This window comes from Gossypium hirsutum, chromosome D06 (assembly GCF_007990345.1).
Source record: "Gossypium hirsutum isolate 1008001.06 chromosome D06, Gossypium_hirsutum_v2.1, whole genome shotgun sequence".
In the NCBI taxonomy this organism is placed as follows: Eukaryota; Viridiplantae; Streptophyta; class Magnoliopsida; order Malvales; family Malvaceae; genus Gossypium; species Gossypium hirsutum.
This window is the reverse complement of record NC_053442.1, coordinates 19,589,156-19,607,992: the sequence shown is the minus strand read 5'-3', so window position 1 is coordinate 19,607,992 and position 18,837 is coordinate 19,589,156. Positions and strand designations below refer to the sequence as shown.

Genomic DNA, 18,837 nt, shown 5'->3' with positions numbered 1-18,837 from the left:
ACGATGACCCACACTAAATCTTTCTTAGTGGGTGTTAAAGGCAACCCACTAATGAAATCCATCGTTACTCATTCTCACTTACATACTGGAGTCTTAATCGACTGTAGCAATCCCGAAGGCAACTGATTCTCAGCCCTAACCTGCTGGCAAGTCAGGCATCTAGCCACAAAATTTAAAACCTCTCGCTTCAACCCTGGCCACCAATACAACTCTCAAAGATCTCGATACATCTTATTTTCGCTAGGGTGCATAGCATAAGGGCTACTATGCGCCACTCTCAAAATAGATTGCCATAAGTCTGAATTATTTGGCACACATATTCGGCCTTGGAAACACAACACACCCTCAGAGTTAAACCCAAAGTCTGTTAGTGAAGTCCCTCAGAGTTCAACACACATCCCAAACCATCATGTGCCGCTTCACTATAAACAGTGAACTCCTTTCCAAGCTCCAGCTGTATCAAAATAGGGGCCTCAGTCAGTACAATCTTGAGCTTCTCAAAGCTCTCTTGTTGCGCATCAGTCCAGTTAAACAGCACACCTTTACCTAGCAGCTTAGTCAAGGGTGCTGCAATCAATGAAAAGCCCTCTACAAATCATAGATAATATCCCACCAGTCCCAGAAAACTATGGATCTCAAACACATTCCTAGGCTACTTCCACTCCAACACAGCCTCAATCTTTCAAGGTTCAACTTGAATCCCCTCAGCCAAAACTACATGACCAAGAAATATCTCCTCACGCAGCCAGAACTCGTACTTACTAAACTTACATGACCATAACGGGTCCTAAACTTCGTCTTATGAAGATCAGTCTCCTTAACCCTTCAATGATGATATCCAGATCGGAGGTCAATCTTGGAGAAAATTAAGGCTTTTCGAAATTGTTCAAACAGGTCATCTATCCTCAGTAGGGGGTATTTGTTCTTAATGATCATCTTGTTCAGTTGCCGATAGTCGATGCATATCCACATGGATCCATCTTTCTTCTTTACAAATAGTACCGGTGCTCCTCACAAAGACATACTAGGTCAGATGAGCCTACAATCCAATAACTCTTAAATTTGAGCCTTAAGCTCTGTAAGCTCCTTCGGTGCCATTCGGTATGGGGCAATAGACACCAGAGCTGTACTAGGGACAATGCGTCGTCCCCAGCCATGCGATCATGAGACTCAGTTTCAGTAGCAAGTGACACTGGCATCTCACTCGTGTCCAAATTCAGTATATTACCCAGGTAAAAGGACTCAGCTCGAGCCCCTCTACAGCCTTTACCTCGTGTGCTCATATCTAATCAAATTTATCTGGTATTATAATTTTTATAAATCAGTTACAGTTCTAGTATTTATTAACAAATATTTTATGTAAAACAGTATCAGTCATTCAGAGTTCGTTTTCGTAAATCACAGTCTCACTACAGTTTTCAGTTTCTCTACAATTTTTAATATACACTAACTAAAGTGTTTTCAGTACAGTTTTCTACCTATAGTAGTTTTAGAATATACTATCCATAACAGTTTCAGTTTAAAATAAATCACAGTTCAGAATACTTACAGGATCAACGCCGGAGACTCAGTGTACCACTTACTCAGTAAAAATTTTTCAAATCATTTGAAAATCAATCAATTTTTTGAAAGCCTAATTTTTACAAAACCCATAATCCAGAGCCGAGTTCCAAGTCGATTGTGAACCTACTGTAGGGTTGGTAACTTTACCTAAACCCTTAATTGACTGAAATGATTGTATGACTCATATGATTAAGCCTGATGATGTCCCACTGATTTGATATTGTATGCCATGCTTACATGCATGATATTATGTTATAGCATATCATGTCTGTATATTGCATTACATTGGGTTGGCGAATTATAATGTTTGAAGGAAGTGTACTGAAAGGCCTCGAGCCTAATTTACTGGCAGCTTAACTGCAAACTACTGTCTAGTGCCGCATTCGGTACTACTTGGAGTGTAGAGATGGGTGGATTGATTATATGCCCACATGGAGTTTAGAGTTGGATGAAGATGGTGTGCAAAGGCTGGATGGGTAAGATTTTTATGATTGCATATCTGTTACTGCTACTGATACAATGATGGGCTAAAGCCCTACTATATGACTGTTTTTGTACTGATATAGGCTAAGGCCCAAACTGGACTAATACTGATACTGAAAAGGGCTTAAGCCCAGACTGTGATTATGTGTTTACTGTCTGTTCATTTGTATGGGGATTACACACTGAGTTTACGTGAACTCACCCCTTTCTATTTAATCTGTACAGGTAATCCCCAGAAATAAGCGGATTAGTGCGGCGGAGGACTCAGTGGTGGCCACACGACTTTTTTTACATTGTTTATTACCTATTTATGATTTTACTTTTTTTTTGGGAGTATTTTGTTGTAATTATGGCCTTTACGGATTTTGGTTTAAATTTGGGTTTTTATACAATTTTATTATTTGAATCTGCTAGTATTAGGTAAAACTCAGATTTTCAAATGAAATTAATGTTTTATCAACAATACCACGAATACGCAAATTGTTTAAAAGCTTCTGTAATAAAAAAGGTTTTAAAATTGAATAACGATTTGTAAATGAATAATGTTTTAGAAAAGAACGATGACATATTTTTCAAAAGCACTACCCTATGACATCATCAAATTTGGTCATAACATCTAAGTCGGGTTTGGGGTGTTATATTTAGTGGTATCAGAGCCAAGTTGTACAATTTGGCTGCGGATGTGGGTTTTTAAGACGTGATTTTTAAGAACTGATTTTTAAATTTTTTTACTGAAAGTGTAGTACACCGAGTCTCCGGCGCCGATCCAGTAAGTTTTCTGAAACTGTGAACTGTTTAAACTGAAATTGAAACTGTCTTTGATAGTATATCCTGAAACTTCTATAGATAGTATATACTGAGACTACTATAGATAGACTATACTAAAAACACTTAAAATAGTGTATATTGGTACTGTAGTAAAACTGATAGACATTGATTGACACTGCTATGGATGAAACAAACTTTACACTTCTGATACTGTTTTCAAAAATATATCTGTTAATAAACCCTGGAACTGTAAACTGATGCATAAAACTTTTACTACCGATAAAACACAATTAGACAATGAGCACCAGAGGTACTCGCGGACGGGGTGCTAGAGGCCAAGGTAAAGGCTGTAGAGGGGCTCGAGCTGAGTCCTCATCATCGGGTAGTCTGCCAAATTTGGATACAAGTGAGACTCCAGTGTCGTCTACTACTGAGACTGGGTCTCAAGATCGCATGGTTGGGGACGATGCATTGTCCCAGGCTATGCTAAGGATTTTGGAGAAGGTCGCTGGGCCCAATACTGGATTTGGGGGTCGAAGGTCATTTATGGAACAACTCCGGTCCAATGGAGCTGAGCTATTCAGGGGTGTCACTTGGGTTACCCTAATGTGGCTGAGTATGAGGTCGAGAATGAGTGAGGTGTCTGTTTTGAGGATGACCTCAGAGATAATTTGAGAGTTCTGATAGCCCCACAGGGGGAGTGGGATCTTTTTGCCCTAGTCGAGAAGGTAAAAATCACCAAGGAGGATATGGAGGTAGTCATGATTGGAGAACGTCGGAACTATTTATCTAATGTGATATCTGCACTGGTGGTGAAGAAGTTGGTTCGTAAGGGATGTGAGGTATTCTTGGCCTATGTAAATGTTTCCAATTCTAGGGACTCTACAGTTAAGGATATCAGAACAGTAAAGGATGTTCCAAACATCTTTCCTGACGAGCTACAGGGTTTACCTCCAAATCGTGAAGTGGAGTTTGGGATAGAGCTCCTTCCTGGTGCAACTCCGGTGTCCATTGCCCCTTATAGAATGGCACCGAAAGAGTTTGTGGAGCTTAATGCCTAGATTCAAGATTTATTGAATCGTGGGTTCATCCGTCCTAGTGTGTCTCCGTGGGGAGCACCAGTATTGTTTGTGAAAAAGAAAAATGGATCCATGCGTACAGATTTTCTCAAAGATTGATCTAAGTACCCTCTACCGAGGATAGATGATCTTTTTGACCAATTCTGAGGGGCTTCGATTTTCTCAAAGATTGATCTAAGGTCAGGGTATCACCAGTTGAGAGTTAAAGAGGATGACGTGCATAAGACGACATTTAGGACTCGCCATGGTCACTACGAGTTCCTAGTGATGCCATTTGGACTGACGAATGCACCGACAACTTTTATGGATCTGATGAATCGAGTGTTCCAGCCCTATCTAGATCGGTCCGTAGTGGCATTTATTGATGATATACTAGTGTATTCAAAAACTGAGGATGAACACGATGAACACCTCAGAGTGGTTCTACAGATTCTGCGAGAGAAACAACTGTACGCCAAGTTCAGTAAATATGAGTTTTGGTTACGTGAAGTAACGTTTTTGGGTTATGTGGTTTTTGCTGTATGCATTAGAATCAATCCTCAAAAGATTGAGGCAATCTTAAATTGGAAGCAGCCTAAGATTGTATCTGAGATCCGTAGTTTTCTGGGACTGGCAAGGTATTATCAATAATTTTTAGAGAGGTTTTCTTTGATTACAGCACCTTTGACTAAGCTACTACGTAAGAGTGTGCCGTTTAGCTGGACTGATTTGCAGTAATAGAGCTTTGAGAAGCTCAAGACTATACTAATTGAGGCCCCTATTTTGATATAGCTAGAGTCTGAAAAAGAGTTTACTATTTACAGCGATGCATCACATGTCAATTTGAGATGTGTGTTGATGCAGGACAGAAAGGTTGTAGCGTACACGTCTCGTCAACTTAAGACTCATGAGGCAAATTTTTTGACACATGATTTAGAGTTGGTCGCAGTGGTATTCGCATTAAAGATCTAGAGGCATTACCTATATGGTGAAAAGTGTATCATCTACACGGATCACAAGAGTCTCAAGTATCTCCTCACTCAAAAAGAGCTAAATCTTAGGCAGCATAGATGGATTAAGCTGCTTCAGGACTACGACTGTACGATTGAATACCACCATGGTAAGGCCAATATGGTGGCTGACGCCCTACGCCGTAGGGCTGTGACTGATTTGAGGGTGATGTTTTGCTCGCCTAAGTTTATATGATGATGGTAGTTTATAAGCCGAGCTTCAAGTTAAGCCGTCATGGATTGAACAGATTAAAGGTGAGCAGTTGGGGGATGAGTCATTAGGTCTTCAATTCCGGTAGATTGAGGATGGTAGTACTACGAATTTTGGACTAAATAGTGATGAGGTACTCTGTTTCCATGGGAGAATTTGTGTTCCGAATGATACTGATTTGAGACAGGCCATACTAAGAGAGACGCATAGCAGCCCATATGTTATGCATCTTGGCGGAAATAAGATGTATCAAGACCTTCGTGAGTTATATTGGTGGTCAGGGTTGAAACGTAAGGTTACTAATTTTGTGGGCAGATTTTTGACTTGCCAGCAGGTTAAGGTTGAGCATCAATTACCTTCGGGTTTGCTGCATCCGGTTAAGATTCCTCTTTGGAAATGAGAGCGCGTAACTATGGATTTTGTTAATGGGTTGCCTCTAACACCCACTAAGAAGGATTCAATATGGGTCATCATGGATCGATTGACCAAGTCCACCCATTCTATACCAGTTCGTACTGATTATTCTCCACACAAGCTGGTGAAGCTTTATATTTCTGAGATAATGAGACTGCATGGAGTACCGGTTTCGATCACCTCTGATAAGGATCCTTATTTTACGTCCCGATTTTGGAGAAAGTTACATGAGACTCTGGGTTCAAGGTTGGACTTCAATCCTGAATTCCATCCTCATACCGATGGTTAGTCTGAGAGGGTGATTCAGATACTGGAGGACAAGTTTAGGTGCTATCACTCTGATCCTACTCATATTGTCCTTGTTGAAGAGGTCGAGGTTAGACCAGATTTGACCTTTAAGGAAGGGCCCGTTTAGATTCTGGATCGCAACGTTAAGGTTCTGAGAAGGAAATCTATTCCACTAGTAAAGCTTTTATGGTGTAATCATAACACTGAGGAGGCCATATGGGAGCCTGAGGATGAGATGTGTTAGCAGTGTCCTCATCTGTCCTGATCAGGTAAATTTTGAGGACGAAATTTTCTTTAGAGGAAGAATTGTAACACCCCAAAATTTTAATTTTGGGTATTGTGAATGTGTGACACAAACATCTGTTAGCTTTAGTGGATATGTTTTCTAGGAGTGTTTGGGAGGTCCCAAGTTCAAGCTAGGACTTGGGTAAATTTTGGTATTTTTATGAATAGGCCCTATCTTTGGTCATTAGGCTTTTAAGTAAAAGTTGGAAAATAATTAACAGAATGGGCCTGCTGGTCTGGTGTATAAGTGGAGTGTTGGTGTGTGAGAGGTCATGGGTTCGAATCTTTGGGACGCTAAAGGTTTTATTTTTTTCTCCTGATTTCGACAAGAGTTGTGCTGAACTGGGTTTCTGAGTGGTGGATGTGTAGTGGGAAGTGATGGAGCTATTTTAGGAGTGAATTAGGGGATTATGGGGGAGAATATCCAAAATCTGATCACTTTTTCCTTTTTTTTAAAAAAGATAAAGTCGTTTTTCTCTCGATCTTTTTGACGTTTTCTCTCTCCCGTCTCTACCAAATTTTTTTTCTTCTTCGCTTCTTACTCGATTATCTTTTCTTTTCTTTCCTCTACTGTCAAAATTCCCTTATTCCCCCTAAACCATTATTTCCTCTTAATTTCGTAGCGTTAAGCAGCACTTGTGCAAATTCAGTAAGTTGTTGGGTATCATTTGAAGAGATTATTTGTGTTCAATAGTCTAATTTTGGGGTGTTGGTAGCAGCATTTCACGAGGATTAAGGCTCTCCTCGTGATTTTTGTAAACGTACTGATTTGAAATTTTTGTGGTAAGTGTTAATTTTTGTGGGTAAGTATTTTGGTTTCGAGATTTTGATTAATCATGAGGTAAGACTGATTATGGTGTTATTTGTTCAATTATAGGCTTTGGAGTGCTCGGAGACTATTTTAGCATCAAAGAAAACTAGGTGTGTACCCGAAACACAAAAAGAAGGGATTCGGCGAAAAGCTGAAATTGCTTGCTGTTTGGACAGCAACAATAGGCTAACTTTGAAAAATCACCATAAATTTTAGAAATTGAATTAGAGGATGAAAAAAATATGGGATTGATTATATTTGAGTTTAGTTTCTCATAAAATAAATGAAGAAAAATAATTTCATATTATGAGATATTTGAATTTTAGTGAGACAGGATCAGAATGATTTAGGAATCCTCTGTCATGACTTTGGAAAATTATTAAAAATTGTATAAAATAATTATGGGTTAGAATTTATATTTTTAAAATCCTGATTGAGTCTATTTTCAAGAGAAACAAATAGGAACATCATCCAAATTATGTACGAGAAGATAATTTATTTTTAGTGCAGAAAGGTCAAAACTATTTGAAAACAGAATAGTGGAAACTTCAAAGAATAAATTGTACTTATTGGCTAAATCAAAAATTCTTAAAATTTTATGGTAAGAAGAAATGTGAGTCTAGTTTTAGGGAAAATTTGTGGATCTTAATTCAAAATTTTGTAGCTTAAGATACAAATAATTTAGTAACAGTGGCTCAAGTAGATAGCTTTGAAGGATCATATAAGTAAATAGTGGAAACACATATGAATAATTATCTAGCACGAGTTACATTAAAATAGATCACAAGGCCAAGGCCAATTTGGGCCATCTGGGCCACACGGGCGTGTGGGCCCATACAGGTGAATATCATGAGCTTGTAGGCCCATTTTCATTATTTGACTGATAAGGTTGCACGGGTCGCCCAAGTTGACAATGAACCTACTGTAGGGTTGGTAAGTTTACCTAGACCCCTAATTGACTGAAATAACTGTATGACTCATATGATTAAGCCTGATGATGTCCCACTAATTTGATATTGTATGCCCTATTTACATGCATGATATTATGTTATAGTATGTCATATCTGTATATTGCATTACATTGGGTTGGGGGATTATAATGTTCGGAGGAAGTGTACTGAAAGACCTCGAGCCTAATTTACTGGCAGCTTAACTGCAAACTACTTTCTAGTGCCGCATTCGGTACTACTTGGAGTATAGGGATGGGTGGGTTGATTATATCCCTACATAGAGTGTAGGGTTGGATGGAGATGGTGTGTAGAGGCTGGATGGGTAGGATTTTTGTGACTGCATATCTGTTACTGCTACTGATACTATGATGGGCTAAAGCCCTACTATATGACTATTTTTGTATCGATATAGGCTAAGGCCCAAACTGGACTGATACTGATACTGAAAAGGGCTTAAACCCAAACTGTGATTATCTGTTTACTGTCTGTTCATTTGTATAGGGATTATACACTGAGTTTACGTAAACCCACCCCCTTCTGTTTAATCTGTACAGGTAATCCCCAGATATAAGCGGATCAGTGTGGCGGAGGACTCAGTGGTGACCACACGACTTCTTTTACACTGTTTATTACCTATTTATGATTTTAATTTTATTTGGGAGTATTTTGCTGTAACTATGGCCTTTACAGATTTTGGTTTAAATTTTGGTTTTATACGGTTTTATGATTTAAATCTAGTAGTGTTAGGTAAAACTCGGGTTTTCAAATGAAATTAATGTTTTATCAACAATACAACAAATACGCAAACTGTTTAAAAGCTTTCGCAATAAAAAATATTTTGAAATTGAATAACGATTTGTAAATGAATAATGTTTTGGAAACGAACGACATGATTTGAAATTAACATAAGGTAATGAAAAAAATGTTTAAATAGAAAAGGGAATTTAGCGACGACATATTTTTCGAAAAGCACTACCCTGTGACATCGTCAGATTCGGCCATAACGTCTAGGCCGGGTTTAGGGTGTTACATTGCTTGATGTCTTTAAAACTAGACTCAAATACCTTCCAACCATAAAATTTTCAAAATTTTTGATTCAGCCGATAAGTACAGTAAAATCATCAATCTTACCCCTATTCTGCTGTCTGACAGCTTCGACCTTTCTTTGCTAAAAATTAATTTTCTCTCGGTACAAAATTTGGATGATGTTTCCATTTGTTTCTATTGAAAATAGACTCGTTAATAATTTTAAACATGTAAATTTTAACACCTAATTATTTTTCTCCAATTTTTGATGATTTTCTAAAGTCGGAACAGGGGAACCCAAATTCATTCTGACCTTGTCTCACAAAATTTATTATATCTCAGGATTTACATTTCCATTACTTACACTGACTCAATAAGATTTAATTCCATATTTTGTTCATCCTCTAATTTAATTTCCACAATTTATGGTGATTTTTCAAAGTTAGCCTACTGCTGCTGTCCAAACAGCAAGTAATTTCGACATTTCGTCGAATCCCATTTTCTGGGTTTCAAGTACACAACTAGTATCATTTCTGATGCGTAAGCACTCCTAAGCCTCTAAAATCTAAAAATCAATCAACAGATCTCCAGATTAATCACTTAATTCATTTTTAATCAACCAATTTTGGAAGGAACTCGACTAAAAACCTAACAAAACCCTTACCTCACTTGAGTAACCACGACTTCGCACAATCACAGCGTCGATTCAAAACCACCAGCCCCTTGATTAACTCCTAAACACCAAAAAGGAATCCCCCTTTTAGAGATTAACTAAGAACGATTAACAATAGACAAAACCGTTAGTTACCGAACACACTCAACCAACGATGAACAACCAAATCAATTGGAAAATAAAGAAAGAAACAGAATGGGAAAAATAATTGAAATTTTGGCAGCAACTAGGGGAAAGAATCGGCAGAGGAGGAAAAGAAGAAGAAGAAAACGTTAGAAAAAGTTTGGATAATTGGAGAGAAAATCGAAACTCTACTTTTTTTCTGCAATAAAAGATAATTAGATTATTTTCTGATAACCTCTCCCCTATTATCTCCTAAAATTACTCCCTATTAACCTACTAAAACACAACTACTCAGAATTTTACCCCAAAACAACTCTTAGCCGAAATTGGAGCAAAAATACTATCTCCACGCCATCACAAAGAATTGAACATAAGACCTCCTTCATGCCAACACTCCACTCATCCACCAAACCAGCAGGCCCATTCTATTAATTATTTGTCAACTTTTACTTAAAAGCCTACTGACCAAAGATAGGGCTTATTCTTAAAAATACCAAAGTTTGCCTAAGTCTTGGCTCGAACTTGGGACCTCTCACACACCCATAACACTTAACCATTGAAGCAGATACACAATTGGGTCATACCTTCGCAAGAACAAAAATAAAAATTCTGAGGCGTTACATAAACCACTTAGTAAGCGAAAACAAAAAATTTTGCAAGGTAATGGCATTCTTTTGCTTGATACAATTACTTCGACAGATCAGAAAAGCAATGCCTAACCAAAGAAATTAAACAAAGATGCTTATGGAGAGGCAACTCCGTGGTTAAATAATGTTTATTTTTTTTTCATTGCATTGCATATAGAATGCATCTCTAAGTCGCATGTATATTTGCATTTTATGTGCATTTATGTTTGTTTTGATTGAAGACAAGCAAAAGGTTATGTATGATAAGTACTCATAATTCATATATTTTGGACCCTTACTACTTTACTTTTCAATTCTCTTCAAGTAAAATATCATGTTTTAGCTTCATTTGCATGTTTAGTATCACATTTTCATATATTAGCATTTTTGCTTTAATTTTATATGATTTAGTATTATTATTTAGTTTGGTGTTTCTTGACTTTAATTTGGTGCATATGAACTTGGGTGCAAGTTTGAAGACCAATGGAAGTGAAATGAATGAGCAAAAAAAAGGCAAAATGCAAAGAACTAAAAGAAGGATGAGTGGGTTGCAACTCAAAATTGTGGAGCCACATCCCCATATCTAGTGCTACAATGCCAAATTTGGAGTCACGATGCGATCATTCGTAAGCCTTGGCACCACAAGACCGCACCCCAACGCAAATGAGCCCCTATTTAATGCTTGCTTGCACCTTGGTGCCCTTCCACACCCCCACGCCGATGGAAACCCTCTCGATTTGAATTTTTTTCATATTTTTGGTGGAATGGACAACCGAAATTCGCATTTTAGGGGTTTTTTTTGTATTTTATAATTTTATATTTGATATTATACCTTATATTTGACCGTCTTAAAGTTGTTTTACTTGGTTTAGTCATTTTTCTATTTTTCTGTGAAATCAAATGTAATAAAAGAAAAGTTTCTACAATAGATCAAGGGAGCGACTTCAGAAATTTGATAAGACCAGTTTAATTTATTATTTGATTTTTTCTCATTAAATTCTCGCTATTTTTAGACTTATTGTTGAACACATAGACAAGAGAGATAGATGCAAGTACGAAATTAATTCTTAAACTACACTTAGTATCACCCCACTTGATAGAAAAAGTCATTGATGCTTCGAGAGGAATGGAGGATAGGTCTACTTTGATATATTTTTTGAGCGCATAAACAAGGTAGTTTCATAATTCTTCGCTTATTTTTGGACCATTGAGGAAAATTTTCAATTTAAGTGTAGGGGATTCAAGTCAATTTAGTTTAAATGAATTTTTAGTTAATTATTTTTTAAGCTTTTTCATATTTTTATTTCTTTTATTTTTGGATGATGCATGTAGTTTACATGAAATCTTAACTTGATGAGATGGTAATCATGTTTATATGACTTTGAGATTTGTAAATTTGTCATAATAAAAATTTTCGAAACCTAAATGTTGACTTTATATAAAATTTGTAACATTGATTTATGTTGTTAAGATGTTTGTTAGAACAATAGATACTTCATATGATCTAAATTCACATTGTTTTTCTATTGATATGCTTTCTATAATCAATTTTAGAATTTTTTGAGAGAATAATTTTATTTGAAGCATGCTTACAAAGAATGATCTAGGTGAAATTTTGATATTTTCGAGCTTGATTATTGGATTGAATATTAATGAATGTGCTTGGTTGTCATTTACCTTCACGTTAAAAGGTTCATTTTTTCCTAGTATGCTCCACTAATGTAGATATGAGTAAAGTTAAAGATTGTTTAGGTTTGATTAACCGAGTAATTCAGGTAGGTGTTTGGGTTGTCATCTACACTCGTGTTCAAAGGTAATCGTACTCAATTCAAAAAGAAAGAAAAAAACAAGCTTAATTGTATTATTGCTTGAATTATTATTCTATCTCATGCTAATAAACAAATTGAAGTGAAGTTGAAGGAAAAGAAGTTTGATACTTTATGCTCGATTGAAATTGTGGATGTTGTAAACCTAGTGATTTTAGAAAGCATGATGAAGTTTGAAAATATTCTCTTGATTTCTCTAGTATCTTATACATTTCATATTATTAGGGAAGATAACCATACATGAGCACGAAGTTCTTTTGTTTCTAATTCTTCCTAATTGTATGAATCATTGTTATTGCTACATTTTGTTTAGCATACAAGATTTCGAATGTATTCATGAAAACATGTTTGCTTGCCCTATTGGTATATAATGCTATTTTCAATTATCGATTTGAGTTAAGTGTTTCTTTAGGTTGCATTTTCATTCACATTTTTATTTGCATTAGTTTCATGCTTGAGGACAAGTACGATTCAAGTGTGAGGGAATTTAACAAATGTGTAATTTCTCAATTATTTGTGATATTTCTCCTCTTAAATGATTCTATTTATGTTCTTAATTATATTTTTTTATTCTTATATTTTATTTATTATGTATTCAGGGAATAATTAGAGAAAAAGGATATTAAAGTTTATTTTTGGCAAATTTTTGCAGTTTGGACTTTCAATAGTGTAGTTTCAGTATTTTGGGCATAATTTGAGCTACAGACATTTTTTTTGGGCCTATAATATACCGATTCGATGAGAATTGAAAAATATAAATGACTCGAGCCCAAAAAGGTTAGGAAGGTACCCAAAAATGGCTTGGAAGTTTAACACGAAAATTGTTGAAAACCTAGAAAAAAATTGCTTTTTAAATTCAATGGCACTTTTGTATTTTCTTGATTATATTATTTTTGTATTTTATCGATTATATCATTTGTATTAGTTTCATGCTTGAGGAAAAGTATGATTCAAGTGTGGGAAAATTTGATAAGTGCGTAATTTCTCAATTATTTGTGGTATTTCTCCTCTTGAATTATGCTATTTATGTTCTTAATTATATTATTTATACTTATATTTTATTTATTATGTATTCAAGGAATAATTAGATAAAAATGATCTTAAAGTTTATTTTTGATAATTTTTTGCAGTTTGGACTTTCAATAGTGTAGTTTCAGTATTTTGGCCATAATTTGAGCTACAGACATTCGTTTTGGGCATATAATATATCGATTCGATGAGAATTGAAAAATATAAATTTATTAAATGACTCAAGCCCAAAAAGGTCAGGAAGATACCCAAAAATGGCCTGGAAGTTTAACGCAAAAATTATCGAAAACCTAGAAAAATTCTAGTTTTTAAATTCAAGGGCACTTTTGTATTTTCTTGATTATATTATTTTTGCCCTATAAAGAGATATTATTAGGAGGAGATGGATACATCTCCGCTCTCAACTTTATTTGATTTTGCATTTTATTTTCTTTATGGCTTGCTAAACTCTTATTTTCTAGTTGAAGTAATATTCAAAGTTTGATTCTATAAAGTTTGTGAGATCGAATTGTTATTAATCTTTTCTTTGTTCTTTGGTATTTACATGTCTTTTGGTTTAATTACAATTATTTAGGTTTGTTAAATATGTGGCTAGCATTTGATAGCTTAGAATGATTTCCTTATCAATTATGGATTTAGTCGATTGATTGATTCCAATATTTGTGATGACTACATGATATTATTTCTGTAGTATGGTTATGTAATCTAACTTAAATAAACTTTAATTTTGTGTTTATTGGTTATAATTTGGTCTCTTTCATTCTTAAGACTATTGATAAAATTAAATTCCTAAGTGATCGTTATAAGGTTATTTGTCAATAAGAGAAGTAATTAATGACTATTGTCTCGATTATCGAGTAGGTAAGAATATATTAGGTTACTCGGCGATTGTTGGTAACTATAAATAATTTATTAAAGAATATTGAAATTCGTTTTTGCATCAATTATCAAACCTTTGAATAAAAAGAGAATTTACATTGACTAGAATTTCATCTCATTGATTTTTTCCAAAATTTTGATACATGCACGGATGGGATGAAATTATTAAATTTCATTCACCTAAGATGTTAATTTTCAAGTTTGGAAAATCAATCGACTTGCGGCTACTTTTTAAATGGGATTCAGGCATTTCTGAGTTGAGATGTCTTCATAGAGTTCGAAGATATATATCTTAGTGTAACATCCATGATATTTCTTGAGAAGAAAATAGTGTCAATTCGGGTTGACATGTGTTCGAAATCTTCAAGGAAGAAAAAAATGGAAATATTGAGATCAGTGGAGAAATAATTAAATGCTATGGGAAATTAAAAAAGACTTTTGAATTTAGAGAAATTAAATTAAGGAGTGGATTAAATTGAAATAGTGTGAGAAGTGTTGGGCTATAATGCAAAATTTAAAAGTAAGATATGCTGGAATTAGATGGATAAGAAAAAGAGTAAGGACTTAGAGTGTAAATTGACCATGAAATACATGGAGATGCGATGGAAATTATGATGATTATAATTATTTCTAATTAAGTGCTAGTTTTTCTTAAAAGAGAATAGAAAAGACTGATAGATAGATAGATAGATTTTTTTTTAGAAGGATGTAGAAAAAGAAGGAAACATCATCATCTTTTTCCATCTTCTTCTACACTTTTTCTTCTCCCCCAACCATAGCAAATTTTTTTTTCTTTTCATTTTTGTCCCCTCCACCATTTTCAACCTTCCCAAGCTTTTAAAATTAAGGTTTCACCATAGATTTTAGAAAAACAACCATAGGAATTTCATGGTATGATTAGTTTTGGTGGTGATAGTAAGAACACACTTTGAGGAGAAAAGAGAAGTTAGGGATTTTAAAATGTTAAGCTAAGATGATCGAATTTCTTAAAGATTTTATGTTTATTTCACTCTAATACATGGAAATAGAGTAGGGTTCTTTGATATTGAATGATATGTATGTGTATTATGTTATTGAAGAGAAAGAGAAGGTGAAGAACAAATTGAAGATAAAGGTAAAGGGGTTGCAAAAGAGTAAAGAAGGAAGAAGAAACATCCATCCAAGTATTTTTGTTGTAAATATATCAAGAGTTTTACTTTATATTACTTAAACCCTTGATGAAAATTTGATGAACTAATTTAACAATATCATGTAATCTTATTTTAATATTAAAATTATGCCTTGTATTATGAAATTTAATTAAAAGAGGAGTTGAATAGTTATAATAAATTGAAGAGTCTATGTATAGTGAATTTGATGAAGTAAATAATAATATAGAGTATTTATCAGAAGTGTTATAATTTGATGAAATAAATGTCAAGTGAAATTTTCATAATTGTTGTTTCCATTTAGGTAAGGACTAAATTGTAAAATTATTAAAGTTTGAATTGTTTTAATTGTTGAGAAAGTGTAATGGAGTGGTATAGTTTAAATTCTCATGTAGACAAAATGAGAACCAATAGGATATTAAAGGTATGCCATTAAGTGATTAAGCACGCAAGTGATAGTGGCACTACAGTGCAAGTGAAAGTGGCACTATGGTGCAAGTGAGTGGCACTTCAGTGCAAAGTGAAGTCTGCACATTCGTGCGAAGAATAGCGACACTTTAGTGCATCTTACTGACATTTCCATATATCCTATCGTGTTCTATTAAGTTTACAATTGGGCAATTGAATTAAAAAAAAAGGTAAGTGTACATTAAGGCAACAATGGTAAGTGGCTTGTATGGTGTGAAATGACACCTAGTTGTAGTTTTTTTTAAAACAAACTTGAGAATGAGCTTAGAGATTAATGCTAGTATTATACACATGATCATGTTTATATATATATTCATGAATTTGTATAAATTAAACTTTTATTATATTGCATAATTCTTGATATAATTATTAAGCCTTTGTGAGCTTAACGTATAGGTAAAATTCGCTTTGAAGCTAGAAGTTGAAGGGCATTCTCAACTCATGTTATCACAAGTAAAGTTTGAAGATATTATGAACTAAATTTTTGGCATTAGTTATGGCATGTTGGAAACATGGAAATTTACACATTTTTACATACCCTTTTTAACTTAAAATTATACAGTTTCGATAAAATTCTTGTCGAAAAAATAATTAATTTTTACAAAATAATTAAAGTGCACTTAAAATATGAACATGTTGAATTTTAGTTAATTTTATATTTAATTTTGATGAATTTTGGTTATTTTCGACAGATTTGCACAAAGGGCGAAAAATGGCTCGGCGGACATTACTAGAAGCACAAAACCAAGAAGCAATTTGAAGTATCGAGGTGAGCTAAATTTCAGCCTAAGAAGGTCCAAAATTATACGTATTAATTCATAATATAATTAATTTTAATTTATATCCAATTTAATTTGGGTTAATAAATTATTATTAATTAATTATGAAAAAAGTGGTCCAATTGAACTGAACCGAGTGAACCGAACTGACCAAGAAATGGACAGCCCAAAAACCTTCCCAAGAGCTGACCCAAATCAGCTTATTAGCTTATTATTTAAGCTTGTAAAGAGGCCTTTGAAGACTTGTTCAAGTTGCATTCAAACCCCTCCACAATTGGTGGCTTTATAGATTTGCCCCAAGCCTAAATTAGCAAAGTTGAAACTATCAACCTTGCCACATGTGTGGCCGGCCAAGGAGGGATTTTTGGCTGATAATTTTAGCTATTTTTAGCAGCCCTCCTTAGCTATAAAAACCCCCTTAGGCTGGTCATTTTAGAAACACACCTCAAGCATTCACATCTTTCCTCTCTTCTCTCCACTTTCTCTCTTCTTTTCCATTCCAAAATTACCTTGCTCTCTTGCCGATTTCTCCTCTTGGGAAAGGGGCATTCCAAAATTCACTCGACATTTACTTGTCACTTTATTACTTTTTACGATTGTGTACACTTGCACATTTCTGCCGTTCCAAGTTTTTGGCGTCGTTGCCAAGGACTGTGTTTTTAAAAAGTCATTATTTGTGAAGTTGTTAGTTAATTTTTCTGTGATTATTTTAGGCGTTTATGAGTATTGACTGAATCATCGATTTACTCCCTGTAGAACCTGAGATTGAACGAATTTTTTGACAGCGAAGAAGACAAACAAGTCAGAGAAGGACTGAAGAGACGAACTTCAAAAATTTGAATCAAGGAAATGGAGCAAACCTTGCTCAAAATCCTATCCTTATTGCTGATGATAAGGATAGAGCTTTGAGACAGTATGTCGTGCCATTATTTCATGATTTGAATTCGGGTATTAGGAGACTCAAAATTGAGGCACAACAGTTCGAGTTGAAGCCAATCATGTTCCAAATGCTTCAAACAGTGGGCCAATTCAGTGGAATGCCTACTGAGGATCCTCACCTATACTTAAGACTATTTATGGAGGTGAGCAATTCTTTCAAGTTAGCCGGAGTACCCGAAGATGCATTACGATTGAAGTTGTTCCCATATTCACTAAGGGACAGAGCTCGAGCTTGGTTGAACTCATTACCACCAAACTCAATTTCAACATGGCAAGAGTTAGCAGAAAAATTCCTTATGAAGTATTTCTCGCCTAACAAGAATGCTAAGTTGAGGAATAAGATCACTGCTTTCCAACAAATAGATGATGAGTCATTGTATGAGGCATGGGAAAGGTGCAAAGAATTATTATAGAAGTGCCCTCATCATGGAATCCCACATTGCATACCACTTGAGACATGTTATAATGGTTTCAATGCTCACACGAGGATGGTAGTGGACGCTTCTACTAATGGTGCTCTCCTTTGTATGTCTTATAATGAGGCTTATAAAATCATTATTGCCAGCAACAATTATCAATGGCCAACCAATCGAGCAGCGTTAGGAAAATAAGTCACTGGAATACATGAAGTAGACGCTCTTACTTCACTTGCATCTCAAGTATCATCAATATCCTCAATGTTAAAAAATCTTACTACTAATGGGAGTAATAGCTTTGCAGCACAGCCACTGAATCAATTTGAAAATGTAGCCTGTGTTTATTGTGGGGAAGGAAATTTGTTCGAAGAATGTCCATCGAACCCAGAATCTGTGTATTACATGGGTAACCAAAACCAAAATCGAGGAAGGCAAGGGTTGCAATCCAATTTCTATAACCCATCATGGCGAAACCACCAGAATTTTTCTTGGAGTAACCAAGGGGCAAGAACTAGTAACAATTATGTCTAACCTCGATCGACCCAGCCACTTAGTTTTTCCCAACAAGCTCAGGAACTAACCCAAGCTAAACCATCCAATAGCCTAGAGAATATATTGAAGGCATACATGGTGAAAAATGATGCCTCTCTAAGGAATTTGGAGAATCAAGTGGGCCAGCTTGCAACTGAACTCAGAAATCGACCACAAGGTGCTTTACCTAGTGATACGAAGAATCTAAGGAATCCAGGGAAGGAGCATTGTAAAGTGTTAACATTGAGGAGTGGTAAGACTTTAGAGCCCAATTCCATTGAAGTTGAGAAGGAGCTAGCTGACGCTCAAGACTTAGAGAAAGTTCAACTGAGTGTTGAAATTCCAGTTTCACCGAAAATTGAATCTGCAAAATTTGACAAGGTAACTTCTGAACCAGCTAATTCTGATCAACTAATAACTCCGTTAGATGCAGAATTGCCACAAAAAATGAATCAACCAGTTCCGGTAAAGAAACCTCCACCACCCTACCCTCAAAGACTTTAGAAGCAGAAGCAGGAAATTCAATTCAAGAA

The 18,837-nt window shown here is 35.2% G+C and overlaps 1 non-coding gene across 1 annotated transcript; it reads right to left on the bottom strand.

Annotated features, from left to right (window-relative positions):
* Positions 1-17,683: 17,683 nt before the first annotated feature.
* Positions 17,684-17,790, bottom strand: LOC121218746 (small nucleolar RNA R71). The gene has a single exon (XR_005915223.1). It is a non-coding gene; the product is annotated as a small nucleolar RNA R71 (small nucleolar RNA).
* Between the last annotated feature and the right edge of the window lie 1,047 nt (positions 17,791-18,837).